Consider the following 19114-nt stretch of genomic DNA (forward strand, 5'->3'; position numbering starts at 1 on the left):
ACTAACTGATTCAGAGATTCAATGGGAAGAGCAGAAGTGCATGGAAGGAAATGCAATACTTTTATCATCATTTCAAAGTGTTTTCAATCCAAAGTAAAAAAGGAAAGCATAATTTTATGATGACAATTCTCTTGACAGCTCTTGTCATTACATTATATTTGAAAGCAAGAAGGCTACCTGGTGGTTCTACAATACTACACTGATAGAGAGGATCACTTGTATAGATGTTACTAAGATCATTCATAGAAAGTTTAAAAGAACAAGAGAAATATGGGAAAATATTTCAACAGGATGATAGCAGGGTATAATGATAAAATTATCCTGGAATGATAAAACCATACTGCTCCAAGCAGGGATAATTAGGCATTGAGGGCAGATGCTCTAACTGGAAACAAGACTTATTAGCTGGCCTCCTCTATACTAGGATATGTACAGAGATTGCAACAAGAGTAGACAACTTCAAGGCATTATGTTAACGCTGTAATAGTGCTTGTGTCTGCTTTAAACATTACTATCCAAGCAGGTAACAATATTATCACTAAAATAGTGGACCTGTAGACAAATACATTGGCATGATCTGTATCAAAGAGAAAATAATCACTTCATCCAATGTCCAAGTGAAAAAATAGCCTTGACAACAGCAATACTGACTTCCACAACAACTCACTTTGTTATCTCTTATATACTGGACTTGTGTGTGAGAAAGAGAAAAGCCGGCATTTGGACCAAACCACAATGAGGGAAGTTAAGAGGAGTTTCAACATTTTCAAAAAGTATAACACATCTTTGCTGTTTGTGTACAATACACAGCATGATTTCTAATGAACTAATGGAGATTTCTGCCTATGTCGTGGTGGTGTGAAGAGACTCACTCATAAAATTGTAAAATTCTTATGTGCTACATAAATGTACATTACATAACTGTGTGGATCACACTTTGTAGCTAACGGAACAGCATTCCAATCATCCAGTTAGATTTGATGTGCAAAGTTCCAGTTTATATTATGGTCATCAGGGTTAGGTGCTTCTACATCATTGCTGTTGACTATTATAGCACGATTGTGGGGGCAGCCATAGCCTAATGGTTAGAGAGTTTGACTTCAATGATTCAAAGGTTGCAGGTTCAAGTCCTGGTACCAGTAGAGATTGTTGGTAGGATTATTAACCTCAGTGCTACAACTGAGGTGATTCCCTTGAGCAAGCTACAAACCCCTCAACTTCTCCCTGGGTGTGTGTTCTTGGGTATGTCACTTTGGATAAAAGCGTCTGCTAAATGTAAATATGTTAATTTCCATATTATTTTAGGAATAATTTACAGTTAAGGCCTAAGGTTTAGCATTGGGGATTACATTTCACATCTAGCCAAATCTAGATATGCAGCAGTTGCCTGAAGTTATTGTGTTATGTTCAAAGACAACTTTTAGGCTTAGATGTCCATGATACATAAGGTAACGCCGCAGTCAGCTTTCATCACTGCAAGTTCTTTGATATCAGTTTGGTTTGTCACGGCCATTTGTCCTGCTGTACCCTACATGTACAGAATAAGAGGACATATATAATTTGTAAATGTCTCAGAGCTGTGGTACAATTCTAATGCATGTGCTCCAGGTTCTGTCTCTTTCACCCTGGTCTGTATTGTTTTCTATTAAACTGTCAAAATAAATAAATTCTTAAAACTGTCAAAATAAATAAATTCTTAAAACTGTCAAAATAAATAAATTCTTTCTTTTTGTTTTTGTACTAGCTATAAACCTAATAGAGACAAACACTGCATATTTAAAGCTTGCTTGACAACACACAAGGAAAGGCATTCGCTCTATTTGCATTACAGATTAAAACCTCAAGGATGTAAACTTGTGGGTCTGACCTCTCACAACAGATAATTCCAAGTGAATCAACACTCTCTCCGGCTGGAAGCGAGGGGATATCCATCAACAGAGTGTCTGTTCTTTTGGAGCTGCATTCGTCATGAGAGCACACAGGGCATATTTGCAGCTTGACTCTGGGGAAACAGGCAGGGTGGCCTTATGGGGGAAATGAATGAATCCTTTATCATTTGATCTGTGCCCCAGAGATGGGAAGATAAGAGAAATTGTACAGATATTACCAGAGAGACAAATGAGTGGGGAAAGGAGGAGGAGGGAGAAACAGAATAACAGACTTTCCCAAGAAACCACACACTGGCCCATGCTGTGTTCTCCAAAATGGTTGTGTCAGACAAACAGAGATTCTGGTCTGAATGCGCAAGTCTTCTGTTGCAGTGTCTTATTTGCATGAGACAGGCTGGGTTTTTGGTATGAGTGGTATGGCTTTTGAGGCCTATCACATAATGCATACACTCAGGCAATGACAAACATGACTTCACAACTTCCCTGCACACAAACATATTATGTAAATCTCGACTTGTGACAGTGTTCCTCCATGTTTTCAACTAAGTTGTTCACAATACTTATCCATCCACAGAATTTGTAATGTAGTCAAATGTGTAAACATTTAGCTGTGGTTCACGCTTCTGCCTTTAGATGTCTTTGGGACAAAGCAGCTGCATGAATGCTAAAGCTTTAAATAAAAGTGAAACCATCAACAAAAGCCCGACCCCTCTATGTTTACAAATACAAGCAGGTCATTTCTGGTTAATGATGTCAGAATTTACCGGTATTTTAGAATTGATGTGTGAATGGTCTTTTCCAGAAAAATTCCGGAACTTTCTTGCCTGTGTGAACAGCATTTTTTGAATTTACAGCTAAAGTCATTCTGGATATTTTTCGGATGTTTACTGGTATCACTGAGTAAAAGGGGCTAAAGTGTGCATGTGCATAGAAAAAATGGTCTCCAAACCCTTACACCCGCAGCAGACTGAGCTGCAGATACAAGACATAGTGGATTAAAATTTTGACCCTCCCACCCAAAAGTCATAGTAAAAATCAAGACTCATAAATCTAGGCAACCTTTTTTTAATCTTCTCTTGTCCAGTTCTATTGATCTTTTGTGCACTGCCGCCTCAATTTTCTGTTTTTAACTCATAGTATCTGGGTTTCCATCACTGTCTGTTAATGTATAATGTGTTAAAGTATTGCATGAGTGACAGAAATAACAAATTTTGAATAAAACTCCCTTAATTTCCTTAATTGTGTGAAAATGTTTTAATTAAAATAATGAGAGATGGAAACATACTTGCTGAATATTCGCTTTAACAACTTGATGAAAACACATTCGTATTTAGTATTTTTTTCTTTTAGTATTTTTTTTGGAAACTCATCTTGTGTCAATGGTGTGGTTTTCTTCTGCTACTGTAGCTCATATGCTTCAAGGTTTGATATGTTCTGTGTTGAGAGATGCTCTTAAATCTGGCTCTATTAAGTGTATATTTGAGTGACTGTTGTATTTCTATCAGTTCAAAACAGCCTGGTCATTCTCTTCTGACCTCTGCCATCAACTAGCCATTTTTAAAGTTGCTGCATTTTAAATTTTCTGTATTTCCTGCCTATTTTTTGCAAGCCCATGAGATGATACAAATCACAGTAGCTCCTTAGATCAGCCTGTTTGGTATCAAAAACTATGCCAGATAAAATTATCTTTTTTTATGACATCCATACATTTATGCCCGTTTGACAAAAATGTAAAAGTTAAAACAAAAACATGAAAATAACTATAACATCGGAAAAGTTTATTCATCTTAAAGCTTCCAAATGACAAATTTTTTTTCGCCAATTTTTGGCAATTATTTTTTCATTTGACATCAAGGGGTTCAATTGACATCAAATGATTAGCATTTTGACATCAAGGTGTCCCCTGGGATTTTCTTTATTTTGCAGCATATATGAAACAAACTGAATCGCAATGCAACAGCTGAACAATAATATCTGTTTCAAGCAAAAATGTTTTTAGTTTGTAGACTTTTGGAGTTTTCCCACAAGCTCAGGATTTGGAGAGTCCCTGGAGTGTCATTGCTTTTCATGCCAGCTATTCAAAATGCCAACACCATGACACTATTATAGCATGGAAATCAAGTGCCCTAGCATGTTCAACCCACAAACTTTACTCCTTTGTGGTCTCTTGTTTCCCAGGCAACGCCAGGCCCCGACACTGACTATAAGGCCATATGAGAAAACATGACACAATGCATCTTTAATTAGTCTTATAAGGAATGCAGTCCATGGCCTGTTATTGGCCTGCTACTGGCAGCTAGTCTGAACACACTCTGTTCTTCCTTTAAAGTGAAGAGGAACTCTGTGGTGCATCTGTCTGACCACCAGAACCGTGACCGATCCTGTTTTTCTGTTTGAAGATGGGCATTGTCGGGAACCATGCCGGCTGACAGCTTGCTTTAGAAAAAACAGTGGGTGTACAAGGAGGGCATTGGTCCACAGTCGTTTAATTACTCCAGCACTGTCCATCACTGTTTGGTCACAAAACCACCATTTGTGGACTGTACTCTATGTGTCTAAAAAGCAGACTTTCAATCCGACAGGGACTGAGAATCTCTCTTTTTTCATTTGCAGCCTTTCTGAAACACAGTAATGAAAGTACTAATGGTGCACTGGAAACTCAACCTCTCTGTCAGTGGTCAGTTAACGCTGCGATTGCTATTTGGGCCTTAAACCATTAGATTTGATGCTCAACATGAAGAAAGGAAACAAAAGGTCAAAGCAAAAGTCCTTAGATTTGCTCTTGGATAAGGTGTTTGATATATGGATATCATGGCATTGCCACACAAATAATGATGATAAAAAACTGGATACACTCTAATTCAGTTGATTAAATGTAATGTGAATTGCAACAAGTTCAACAGGAGTCATTACATTGCCTTGCCTTGACTTAAAGATTTGACCTTTACAGCTTCTTTACCTTTAAGCCTTTTTTGAAACTGCAAAGCATTTACTCAAAAGGTACAATTTGCATATTGGTACATTTTGTACATTTAGGGTATACCTTTATACCAGGGGTGTTGCTAGACATAAAGCTCTGTTGGGGCACAGGACCCCTAACCCCAACCTCTTTTTAAGAAACCTTGGTAGTTCTAACTGACATTTACCTGACGATCAATTTAACACACAGTATGGTTTTCAGTCCACATCAGTTTGTTTTCGACTAATCTCTATTGCTTTTAAGGGTCAATTTTCAGTTGTACATAGAGAATAACATCTTTATTCTGGGATTACCACCTTTAAATATATCACACTGACAAATAAAGTAAATAGTTACTTAAAGCTTTTACTCGGGCACAGAAGACTATTTGGAAATTGGTTCTGCCAACGCCCCTGCTTTTTACCTTTATGGTGCAGCATGTAGGATTGATACCTACTGGTTGAATTAGGTATTGCAGTCCAAATTCAAAATATTGGAGAGGGTTTTTTCACCCAGCCCCTCTTCCTTCGATACGACATACATGCTGTTTGCCAGATTGATGAAACAAACAGTTACAAGCATGCCTGATGATAAAGCCTTAGAGGCCAGTCACACCGAACGTGCTTTTTGCGTCAAGAGACACCTTTTTGTATGATTTACTAATGATCGCGAGTGTGTTGCATGCTGCTTATGCGCCCTGCATGCCTTGTGTTATAACTGCCTACTTCGCCTCGCGTTTTTGCCGTTGCGTGCTGTGCACTCACAGTTGAAAAAGAAGTCAACTCTGAGCGGAAAAAGCGTGTTATGTCAGTCGTGTCTTTTTCATTCTCAAATCAAATTAAAGAAGAGGTGGGGTTTTCCGTTGAGGTGCCTACAGTGTTTGTGTTGTTAAGACAACTATTGAGATTTTTGAAGATGGAGGAGAGACTTGTGGTTGCTGTTTTAAGTTATCCAGAGCTGTATGACACACAAATCTTAAATATCTTAATAGGATTAATTATAAAAGTTGTAATAATATCAACAGCAACACTCAGTCGATTCAGTCGTTGCCTAGAGACATAAAAAGCACTCTTCTTTTTTTCTTGTCAACAAAAAAGGCAGTGTTAGTCGCCTTGTGTTTTTGGAACGTAAAAGCGCATTCCGTGTGATTGGCCCCTTACACTGCAAGCTTTTCAGCCTATGTTATCATTTGAATATTGTTTGCTAATTAAAAATGATCTCATCTTGATTTTGGAGGCTGCTTCTGTCCTCAGCAGGTCAACAAATAAGTTGTGTTTTCAGCAGAGATGTATAGTAACGAAGTAGAACTACTTCACTACTGTACTTAAGTACTAAAAGGGAGTATCTGTACTTTACTGGAGTATTGTTTTTTTCTCCTACTTCCACTTTTACTTAAGTACATATTTTCGATGAGTTTAATACTTTTACTCCGATAGATTTTTTATGAGCTGCTTCGTTACTCGTTACTAGAGGTGTCAAAATGGTCGATATCGGTTCAGTAATAGATCATAACGGGTTATTACGTACTGACGTCATTTATCTCCTATGTGCGGTGTCGCAATACTATGGCGAAGGACGGAGGCGCGAGGGCGAGTGAAGGCGGCACAGTACACGAGTCGCTATTTCACTACTACAGAGAAATGTTGTGAGACTCCATCTCTGCCTCTCTCACTTTGGACATTTGACCCGCTGGCCTGTTTGTGAGGTAACTTTTCATCTCCTCTTGGCTGTTAAAGCGATACTTGTGGATCCAGACCTGGGCGTGTATGAGGTGCAAGTTTTCTCCACTGTGTCTATTATAGATTACCTGTGATAACCGCGTATTATACATACATAGACTGTAACCGCGGCTGTTCTTCCCACCATCAGTGAACAACGCTTTCATTTCTAAAGCCGATAGCAGCCCTTTCTATTGAGAAGGTGAAGACAATAACCAATCAAAGGGGTGTAAGACCTCGCCTGTCAGCGTTTAAAAATCAGGCGGGAAAATATTTACATTAGTTTATTTGCTATAAATGCTCATGCTGTCTTCTGTGCATGAGTTTTGTTTGATACATTCAGAAAGAGCGTTTTCTTTGAGCGGGTCAAATTAAGGGTACAGTTCATATATATTACTGCTGTATTAAAGGACACAATTTTATTACAAGTAACCATTTAACTGTCACACCAAGAAAAAAACCAATAGAATTTTTTTATTTATTGCATTTCTTAACTCCTAATGTCGCTAGTTAACACAATCAATACATTTTCCCCCAACACATCCCATAATTTCTAAAATATCAGCCTCTACCAAATGGTTGAGATGTTGGTTTATGGTAAAAGTACCAGAATGAATAAATATACTATAAAAATATGAAGTTTAAGACCAATTTAATTAAAACATAATCAAAATGAAACATTTTTGAATACTAAATCATAGCCATAAGCCATAAAATATTTCAGATTTTCATTTAACACAGTAATATACACGTTTTCTTTTTTTTACAATAAAATCAAAATCAAGTGAATTAGAACGTTCGTTTACAGCGTTTACAACCAGTAATTGTGCTCCGAAAATTGGTTTCAATAGCGTTTTGAGTGGATTATGGACTGTTTTTGTGACACACAACTTTGAAAGGTGTGTTAAAGCTGTTATAATCTGTCAGATCTGTGGTTTAAGCGTGAGAAAAAAAACAGTATTGTAAGTCATGTTTCTTTTCGTTCTGCTTAATGACGTGCCCCCAAAAATGAGATTTAAAATAAACAAAACAATATGATGTTTTTGACTGCATTCTTTAATAACTACATTACACAATACTTGTACTTTTACTTTCAGTACTTGAGTAGTAAATTTTTAAATAAACTACTTGCAATACTTAAGTACAAAAAATGTTGAATACTTTAGTACTTCCACTTAAGTATGGTGCTTAAAGAGCACTTTTACTTCTACTCAAGTCACTTTTTGATAGAGTACTTGTATTTTTACTTGTATTTTAGTCTGGGTCTCTAGTACTTTATACATCTCTGGTTTTCAGTCAAGGTAGCCCAGGTTTGTATAATTCTATTTAATTGGCTAAACTGGCTGTGGGCAGAGTTACACAAACCAAAACAAAGACAGACATTCTGTCACAGAACAGAAATTTTCAATGGAGAATAACTGACTTCAGCATTGTTTTGAAGATAAACTTAGCATATTTTTTTTAACATCTGCATACATATTATGGTATTTCTGTTTTGGTTTAGAAGAGTCAAAAATGTACATACAGCATTATTACGGTACTATGAACTAAACAATTTTACTTTTTAGGTATTAATATGTACTATTAAGGTACAAATGTGAACCTGTTATGTACAAAGCAGACAGTTTTGTACCTTTAATTCTGAAGTGTGGGAATAATTGGGAGAGCAAACAAGAAGGAAAACCAGGAAAGTCAGGTGGTGCAAATGAACCAATTATCAGGTTATGAAAAAATGCATGAATCATAAAAACAAACAAAACAAAACCACTGTTGCCCATATTAAAAACACCAAAGCTTGTGAAGTATTAAACACAAACTAGATAATAAGAAAATAAAAACAAAGTCTTGAAAAAACATGTGCGACAAGAACCCATGCTAAATCAGGGGTGGCCAAACCTTTTCTTATGAAGGGCCAAAAACCAAACTTGATTGAGGCTAGTGAGCTAAATTTAAATATAGTTGCCATGGGTAATTTCCTGGTTTATTTAATAATGTTTAGAAATGACTAGAAAACATTGCTTTACATTAACTAATACAGATTTTTAATAAACATTTAATAATGAACTTATTAAAGTAAAAAGAAAACAATCTAATTTGCCTTAATTTGCTCACCGATGTCTTCTGCATAGTCCTATATCCATCAAGTGGCAGTATTTACATATAAAAAATCTGATTCATTTACAACATTTAATTGAAACATTTAACTTCTGTTTGCTTTTTTGTAGTTCAGCAATAAAACAAACAAAAAATGTTACATCAAATTAGAAATGACGATCTCTGTGTTAAAGGTGCTTGTCCCAACCCTCTCCATCATACTCAAATCTCCTCTCAGATGGGATGGTGGGCCAAATCAAAGGTTACAATGAGCCAACTTTGGCCCGCAGGCCCTACTTTGGGCATCTCTGCACTAAATGAATGAAAACTAAAGACATACATTCACAATAAAACACAAAACATGGAGCATGCATGTCCAAACCATGAAACAAAACTAAACCAAACTGAACGATATGGTAGTGGCATATCTCAAACTACAAGTCCTCCTCTTGGCTTTATCAATCACATTATATGTCTACAGTACGTTGCTTATTACCTAACCCATGACACGCAGCAAAAACAGCTTCAATCACAATGTCCTCCATCCACAAGCTGTTGATTTTGTTCGATGCTTGATGTTGCTGTCAGATGGTTTCTTGTCACTGTAGTTTCTAGTGGCAGTGGGAATGCAAGCAGAAAAATACCCTGGTTGAAATTTAGTTACCGAGAAACCTGCATGGTGGCTAATTCCAGTAAATGAGAGTCTGTAACAAGTGACCCAGTAAAAAAAGCTCCTTAAAGGTGTTTTTGCTAATTGGTTCAATGGATCTACAACTTTAGAAATATAAACAAATTACTGTACCAAGTTTTCTAAAATAGGGTATACACTGTAAACAATGCAGGGTTCCACAAAATTTATTCATGGTGTTCCAACACAAATCATTTAATTTAACTTAACAAATTTAAGTGGACTGAACATAAAACAATTCTTGTCCCCAAGAAATCTCAAGAAATGCATTGTTTCAGCTCATTTTAATATGTAGTAAATTACTATAGTAAAACTAAAGTATACTACAGTATTTATTACCGTTTATGAGTTCACTATAGTTACAGTTTGCTGTAGCATTCATTAACAAATTGCTTTAAACACTAAATATACATAATAATACACTTTATTAAAAATGAATCTTGAGGTGTGTAATTGTCATAAAAAAAATTGATGTGGTCATTAAAAATATGTGCATATTTTCTTAAAAAAAATGATATTCTGGATTTATTATAAAATATTGAGAACATTTTGCTAATAAAATCACTTATTTTTTAAGCAAACCAATGCAATTATTAGGCTTAATTTGAGAAACCAATTAAGCTAATAAAAATTAGGAAACATGGCTTCACGTTTATTTTAGGAAAATTCACTCAGTAAAGTGGATTTGATTGAGATGTTTGCATTTGAATCTCAACAACGGCAGTGATCAGATGACATTTTGAAGGAGCAGATCAACAGTGAGCATGTTAAGAGGTAAGCATTAATAGTTTATAATTTTAATTGTCTTAAATAAGTTTTTTTCAGTAAAGACACATAGGCTACTGTTCAAGCTTGTTCAGGAGCTTAGTTTTTGCAATACAATGTATATAGGGATACACAGGTATTTTTAACCACTCATTCCTATTTGAAATTGATTTACTTCAATGTTCATTCTGAATTATATATTAAAATTATACAAACTATTTGCATTGTAATATTTACCAGCAATGATCAGGCAACATTTAAGCAGGGTGGACGAATAACAGTGAGCTTTTTAAGTGGTAAGCCTAAGCTAAGCTAAGTTAGCTATAGCTATTTAATGGGGTTCATGCACAGCTAGTGTTTTTCCATTTCACAAGGTTCCTTTTACAGCATTGATGATGTAATGTTATTAATAAATAAAATTAGTAATTAAAAGCCTACAATAAAGTCCTGGTTATGTACGTAACCCACGTTCCCCGAATAGCCAACGGAGATGTGTGTCTGTATAAACAGACTTTCGGAGTGCTTTAGATGACCAATCACTTCTGAAGATAAGAAAACGGGCCAATGAAATGTCAATTGAATTGGCGGAGCTTAGCTCCACAGCTGAAACTGATGAGCCAATTAGGGCTATATCAGTCGGCTGCTGGAGCCAGCTCATCAGAATTTGCCTGCTGAAGAGCTGATAGCTCAGCTCCCAGCTGGAGACTCAGGTGCTGTAGCAGTGTAAACACAAGTCTCCGTTCCCTATTCGGGGAACATGGGTTACGTACGTAACCAGGACGTTTCCCTTCATAAGGGAACTTCTACGTGTGTCTGTATAAACAGACTTTGGGAGACTGTATGGAAACCGCCACAGCAGCTAAGCCTGCCGCGCTCCTGATGTGTAGTTTGCCAAGCCAAAGCGTGAGCGCACTGACATCACCAAGAGCGCAACCTTCCAACATCCCCTAGGCCCAACATATTACCATTACATGGGAATAAAAGTATTAAATCGGGGGTCGTAAGTGTGCTTTTACCTATCTAATATCGACTAGGGATTTTGGAAATACGACAGTACGTTGGGAAAGCGAGCCAGTCCCCGAAGGGGGAGGACGCAGTGGAGACCACCTGCTACCCTAGAAGGGGAGACCTGATGGTAAGGAGACATATGGACTAGCCCTAATGAGGGGGAGTGCTACAGATGATAAGCTGGTTAGCGGTTTAGGGAAGACACGGGACCGCCTAATAAGGGGAAACACACCGTGGTAATAATGCATATGACATCACCAAATGGGGATGCACATAGCTGGCACCGATCCTCAATATGCGTGTAGACCAAATGGGCATACCAACCGCACATTGAGCCATGCACTCGACTCCTCCGCTGAGTCAATGCTGGGGGCCTCGGAGGAATTCTCTAAGGTTCGCCTGGGAAGGGAAACTTACTAGTAGAGTAGGAAAAGCGCACGCATCTCCGGGTTAGATAGCCTGGCGCAGCAAGCTTTTGTGACACAGAGCTTAAGTCCCCCCGATTGATTAGGATTACCCAATAACCAGGAGAAAACTGCTCCACTCGGAGGTTATAAATCCTCGCAAATGTGTTAGGTGTCGCCCAACCCGCAGCCCAACCCGCGTGCTAACACCCATGAGGAAGCGACACCTCAGAGAGTGCGCTCTCACGTTAGGGGGGGGGCGCGGCTCGCCATGGCATTGATAAGCGAGGGCAATGGCATCAACTAACCAGTGGGCCAACCTCTATTTTGATATGGCACTTCCCTTCTGCCGACCACCGTAACAGATAAAGAGCTGTTCACATGATCTTACATTTTGCATTTGTTCCACGTAAAGGCGCAAAGCGCGAACAGGACAAAGCAGTGAGTGGGCTGGGCCTGCCTCCTCCGCAGGCAGCGCTTGCAGGTTCACCACCTGCTAAATGGGGTGGTAGAAACCTTGGGCACATAGCCAGGTCGGGGTCTCAGGACAACGTGAGAGTAACCCAGCCCGAATTCAAGGCATGATTCGCTGACCGAAAATGCCTCCAGATCCCCAACTCTCTTGAATGACGCCAATGCGATCAGCAGAGCTGTCATTAATGACAGAGATACCGAATCGAGTGGCTCAAACGGATCTCTCTGCAGACCCGCCAGGACTATAGAGAGATCCCAAGAGGGCATGAAAGGGGAGTGGGATGGATTAACTCGCGCGCGCCTCTGAGGAATTGGATGATTAGATCATGCTTCCCGAGCGTGTTGCCATCCACCGTGTCATGATGAGCGGAGATCGCAGCCACGTAAACCTTCAGTGTGGAGGATGACAGCCTACGCTCCAGCTTCTCCTGAAGTAAGGAAAACACAACGCTAATTTGGCAAGTTTGGGGGTCTTCTCGGCGAGAAGCGCACCACTCAGAGAATAGACTCCACTTCAGGGCGTAGGTCAGCGGCGGTCAATCTGGGCTTACCTGTCCCTGGGCGTTTCGCTGGTGTGCAAAAAAAAGTTTCCGTTAAAAGAGCAGATTTCCTAAAAGCATCACAGGTCTGGGGGTCCTGTACGTTGATGCGGTGCTTGCGGCCAGCTCATGCTCTCACTGTGAGGGCATGGCTGTTACACAGCAGACATCGCGGCTTTCAAACCACCCTTGTTGCTTCCAGTGAAAGCGGTTAGCAAGCAGGCAGATCTAAGGATCACAATGGGGGTTTATTTGTGGACTCCGAGCCCACGGACCTCCCACTCCTCCACAGCACGCCCCATCCAAGCTTTGATTTGTTGTGCGGTTCATCCCCTTGGATGCCCGCGGCTCCGCTTGATGACACCGGAGATCAGAGGTCCATCGTGACATCGGGGGGTGGGCTGTCATGCTCAGATTACAGACTGGGCTTGCCTCCATCCTATGGGGTGCAATGCGTGGTCACGGTTCTCGAATCAGAAATGATGGCTGCACTTCCTGGGTTGCTTCGGCAGTGCGGCTGGAGATGGCTTGTCCCCCAGTCTCACCGCCAGACCGACTAGAGGGTGTGAAGTGCGGGCTGATGCAAGATGAATCTTCCGGCTCCCGTTTCCTTCTTCCCAGGGGCACACAGCAAGCACACGCTGGCATAGAGGGCATTTTTCTCCGCCTGGTCCTTGTGCGCTTCCGCCTTCAGCTCTCTTTATGGCGAGGCAGCCAGTGGATATGAGGGGTAAACTGAAACCCCTGTCCAAGGCGGGTGGGTTATCTGTGTCTCTCACGACCAGAGCCCACATGATGCAAGCCATGCCGCCTGGCTGTGCTGCATAGGGGCGGTTCTTCCCCAGGCTTATGCATAAGCATAGTGGCACATTCTAGAGTGACGTCACTGTCACTGTTATGGTAGCCTCGCTGCGTGTGTTTGGTGCTTTGTCGCGTAGTTTCGCAATTTACATTTTTATCATAAAATACCAAAAGTATTTGTCTCTCCTACTTAGGGTGAACAAACCCTTAATACATTAATACAAAAAATCTACTTTAGTATAATCTGTCTCTCGAGCATCCACGTGTTGTTTGTAGCTTTAGCCTGCTAGCACCACTAGTCAGCTAAAACTACCGACTTCTTTTATTCACAAATTTTCCACACTTTCTGGCTTTGCTCTTTACCCTGTACAATGTTGCTTGTGTGTCTGTCCTTGAGTGCAGGAGAAGCATTGATGGAACCATTGAAGCTGGAGCTGGAAGCAGTGGAGACCCAGATTTGCGATCTCGAGCGCAGCACCGGGAACAATGGGCCTTGCTTGGTGTTTCCGGTGCTGCAGCTCACTCATCTGAAGTAAGTGTGCCAAACAATCACAACACTCCGTCTACCTCAACCCTGTGTGTTTCTCTGCCCAGGCAAAGCACACTGAGGACGCGGTTCGCCCACGCGTCGTGCACGTCGACACCCGGCTACCACGGTCCCTGGGTGCAGCCGTGTTAGGTGCTTACCAGGTCTCGGGGCAGAACGTCTCCTCCTCCTCCCATGTTCGAGATCTCCACGGAGAACCGATTCGCCCCTCTCCGCCAGATGGGTCGCAATGTGGCTATCATTGGTGACTCCATCGTTCGCCATGTCCGCGTCGTTTCCACCAAAGGTAACAAAGTATGCACTCACTGCTTCCCTAGTGCTCGCGTTAAGAATTTTTCTGCCCAGGTATCTACTATCCTGAGCGCTGGTGAGAGCCTCGGTGCTGTCGTCCTCTACATGGAGATGAAGACACCGGGCTGCGTCAGACGGAAATCCTGAAGAGTGACTTCAGGAGTCTGATCGAGAAGGTTCGACGCACCCTGCCACGCAGATCATTGTTTCTGGACCGCTTCCTACCTACTCCAGAGGAAATGAAAGATTCAGTAAACTTTTTGCTCTAAATGAATGGCTATAAACATGGTGTAAAGAACAAAAAATGCTCTTTGCCAATAACTGGAACCTTTTCTGGGAGCGTCTTAGGCTTTTCTGTGCTGACAGGTGCACCCCAGTCGAACTGGAGCTGAACTCTTGTCGAACAACATCTCCAGGACGCTTCGGAGTGTCTGACTAGTAAGTAAAAATTCACATTTTGGCCATATAGACTCTTGTTCGTCCCACTTAAAACACAGTAATGCATATCTGGCTAACCCCTTAGAGACTCTGTCTGTTCCTCGTATTATTAGATCAAGAAACAAACGTACTGTATGCTCTATAAAAAAAATCTATTAAGAATCAAACCAGAAAAAAACGAAAAAAAAAAGTAAAAAAACAAATTTCGTAAAGCTTGAATATACAATTGAAAGCTTAAAAATACAAATTTCATCAGGTCACTAGCACCTAAAGCACTTATCATGAATTAAATAATAACAGAAAACAATCTTAATGCACTCTGTCTCACTGAAACCTGGCTGAAACAAAATGACTATATTAGTTTAAATAAAGCAACTCCTCCAGGATTCTTATATAAACATGAGGCTCATCAAACTGTTCATGGTGGTGGAGTTGCATCAATCTTTAGTGATATTCTTAATGTTAATCAGAAAAATGGACTTATGTTTAACTCCTTTAAAGTATTAGCGCTTAATGTTATGCTTTCGAATAGTATGCAAAAACAAAACAAAATGTTATCTCTCTTCAAATTAATTACACTTTGTTGCATTGTAGCCTGAAATGAAGACAGACAGAGTATTTGTTTTATCTAACTGTATTTACTTAGTGCAACACCCAACCAAATGATATGACACCAACATGTCAGAAAAAAAATGAACATAAAAAAACGAAATCAATGTGTTGGAAAAAGAATCACCCCCTTGTTTCAGTATTTGGTTGAATAAGCTGTTGCTTTAATCACAGCCTTTAATCTGTTGGGATACGTTTCTACGAAGTTTGCACATCTAGACTTTCCAATATTAGCCCACTCCTCTTTGCAGAATTGTGCAGGTTGAGTTAAATTTGATGGTGTCCATTTGTGGACTGCAGTCTTCAAGTCATTTCACAGATATTCAATAAGGTTTAAGTCTGGACTCTGACTTGGCCATGCCAGGACAGTCACCTTTTTCTCGTCTAACTACTGTGTGGTCAGTTTTGATGTGTGCTTTGGGTCGTTGTCTTCCCAATGATAACTTTCTGGCAGAGGGCAGCATATTTTCAAGAATTTGTTGGTAGTTTGCCCCATCTATCTTTCCTTCTATCCTGACAAGTGCTCCAGCTCCTGCTGCAGAGAAACAACTCCATGACAAGATATTTCCACCCTCATGTATTACATTAGGAATGGTGTTATTTGGATGGTGAGCTGTATTGGATTTCCGCCAGACATATTGTTTGGTATTGAGGCCAAATAATTCAAATTTAGTATCATCTGACCATAACACTTTTTTCCACGTGGCCTTGGAATTTTTGGCAAAGCTCAGTCATGACTTTATGTTGCTTTTCTTGAGAAGAGGCTTTTTTCGTCCAACCCTCCCATACAAGCCACATTTGTGGAGAATTTTTTATGTTGTCACATGCACACAATGACCACTCTTTGACATAAATTCCTGCAACTGCTTCAGAGTTGTTGTAGGCCTCTTGGTTGCCTCTATGGCTCTCCTGGCTCCTTCATCCAGTTTGGAGCGACGTCCTGATCCAGGAAGGGTCTGTGTTGTACCAAATACCAGCCACTTTTTAATAATGGACTTCACTGTGCTTCTAGGCATTGATAAAGCATTTAATTTTTTTTATCCATCCCTTGACTTGTGCCTGGCCAGTTTTATCCCTGAGATCTTTTGACAATACCTTGCCACCCATAGTTGATGGTTTGCTTCAGTTGCACTACCTAGGGTTGAAATGTTACAATAAAGCTATTTTCATGCTGAGCTAATCAAATTGACCACCAATGAAAGTGAAATGGCATTGTGTGTCGTTAAGAAGGTGATTAGCTACACCTGATTGAGTTTACCAGTTATTTTTAGGAGGGGCTGATCCTTTTCACAACTGAGTGATTCTGTTTTTATACTTGATAATTGTTTTCAGACATGTTGGTGTTGTATCTTTTACATAGATGTTATACGTTGTACTGAATAATTACACCTAGATAAAACAAAACTGTGTCTGTCTTCATTTCAGGCTACAATGCAACAAAATGTAAGTATTTTGAAGGGGGGTGATTCTTTTCTATACCCACTGTAAAACTGATAAAATACTAATTGTAGGAGACTTTAACATCCAAATTTATAAATAATCTGTCATCTTTGGAACAAAATGTTCCACCGCAAATTAGTTGTGATTTTTTTTGTGATAAAATAGAAGGCTTTAGACAGAAAATAGAAGATGTTAAACTTTCTGTACCGCCCTATACTTCAGATCCAGTAAACATTCCACTGAACCAAAATTACCTAAAGTGCTTCAAAATCATAGAACAGGAAGAGCTAGATAAAAATATAAATAGTTCTAAACCAGCTATGTATATGTTGGACCCAATTCCAACAAAATTACTGAAAGAATTGCTACCTGTTATAGGAGAACCTCTTCTTAACGTTATTAACTCTTCTTTATCTTTAGGCCATGTTCCAAAACCTTACAAGCTAGCTGTTATTAAGCCTATTATTAAGAAACCACAACTGGATCCCAGCAACTTAGCTAATTATAGGCCTATTTCAAATCTTCCATTTATGTCTAAAATACTAGAAAAATTTGTTTCTGCCCAATTATGCTCCTTTCTGCAGATGAACAATGTTTTTGAAGTGTTCCAGTCAGGTTTCAGTGCTTATCACAGTACAGAAACCGCATTAGTGAAAATAACCAACGATTTACTCTTAGCTGCTGACCAAGGGTGCATCTCGCTATTAGTTTTACTCGATCTTAGTGCGGCATTTGACACCATCGACCATAATTGTAGGAAAGTCCAATAACAGGGTTGTAGTTCTTATGAGTACCCAATAGATGGCGCACCTCTCTAATTTGACATTTGACAGACATTTGCCACTTTCACTTTAGGAGCAAGCACATGGCACAAATCACATGTGGGGCACGATGAGACTGCAAAAGATCTATCCTGTCTGCGTTCATGCCAAGAAAGTGAGTTATTTACTGATTTCCACCAAAAATATGTACAATACTGATAATAATATAGTAATAATAGTAATAATGATAGTAATAATATATGTAATGTTCTATTACTCATTTAATGCATATATTTGCATAATATGATGTTATATGTCAATCTGTGTTGGGAAGCTAATATACTAGTTCAAACTATTTATGCTACAGCATGTTTCTTTGTTGAATTAATGTATATATTTTGACTGATGGTGTAAGTCAGAACCAATTCTAGATTATAGTTTGACAGTAAATTTATTCATATATTTGAAGATTGTTTTCTGTTGTAATCTGAATAGAAATATTTGACTTTTGTTGTTAATTGATAAACCTGTAATATTTCAATGATATTCAATTTGCCCATTTTATGTTTCAGACCACACACACACCCACACATCCCCTCTGTACCTATACCAATAATGGGTGACCTGTCCTAATATACCCATCATTGAAGCTTTTGTTGGATGAAACTCTCCGAGCCCTTTACTCTCTTACTGGAGTCTCCAGTTTTCAAGGACTATCAGAACAATCCAGAGGTTCCACCTCTACAACAATATCCTCATAAATCACTTAAATTCTACAGGTGCTCAGGGACAGGCTCTACAATGGTTTAAGTCATACTAAGCTGACCGTTACCAGTTTGTGAATATTAATGGACAGACTTCATCAGTCAGCCCAGTAAAGTATGGGGTGCCTCAAGGATCAGTTTTAGGCCATTTTTACGACATTCATGCTACCCCTGGGAGACATTATTAGAAGACATGGGATCAGCTTTCACTGCTATGCAGATGATACTTGATTGTATATTTCAATTAAACCTGATGAGATGTCTGAACTGTCTAAGCTAACTGAGTGTATTAAAGATGTTAATGACTGGATGACCAACAATTTTCTGCTCTTAAACTCAGACAAAACAGAATTATTACTTATTGGACCTAAATCCCATACACAGCAGATCTCACAACTCGACCTGCAATTAGAGTGATACAGAGATAGTGTCAACTATAAAAGATCTGGGTGTCATATTAGACAGCAATTTAACTTTTGAAAATCATATATCCCATGTCACAAAAACTGCCTTCTTTCATTTGAGAAATATTGCTAAGTTACGAAGTATGCTATCCATCTCAGATGCAGAAAAGCTAGTCCATGCTTTTATGACTTCTAGGCTGGACTACTCTAATGCTTTGTTTGCTGGCTGCCAAGCATCCTCTATTAATAAACTTCAGCTAGTACAAAATGCAGCTGCCAGAGTTCTTACCAGGTCTAGAAAATATTATTTTATCCTCCTTACACTGACTGCCTGTTAACTTTCATATTGAATTTAAAATATTGATTCTTACCTATAAAGTTTTAAATAGTCTAGCTCCTGTTTATCTAACCAACCTTCTGTCTTGCTACAATCCAACCTGCTCTTTAAGTTGTCAAAACTCAGGGCTTCTGGTAGTACCTAGAATAGCAAAGTCGAGTGTGTCAGACACACTCTCGCAATT

General features: G+C 39.3%; 1 long non-coding RNA gene across 1 annotated transcript; it reads left to right on the forward strand.

The window, feature by feature from the left end:
• The first annotated feature begins 13706 nt into the window (after nucleotides 1-13706).
• LOC130217372 (uncharacterized) lies at nucleotides 13707-18499 on the forward strand. The gene is made up of 3 exons (XR_008835866.1): nucleotides 13707-14615; nucleotides 17520-17600; nucleotides 17998-18499. It is a non-coding gene; the product is annotated as an uncharacterized LOC130217372 (long non-coding RNA).
• The last annotated feature ends 615 nt before the right edge of the window (nucleotides 18500-19114 follow it).

This window comes from Danio aesculapii, chromosome 23 (assembly GCF_903798145.1).
Source record: "Danio aesculapii chromosome 23, fDanAes4.1, whole genome shotgun sequence".
Taxonomy (NCBI): domain Eukaryota; kingdom Metazoa; phylum Chordata; class Actinopteri; order Cypriniformes; family Danionidae; genus Danio; species Danio aesculapii.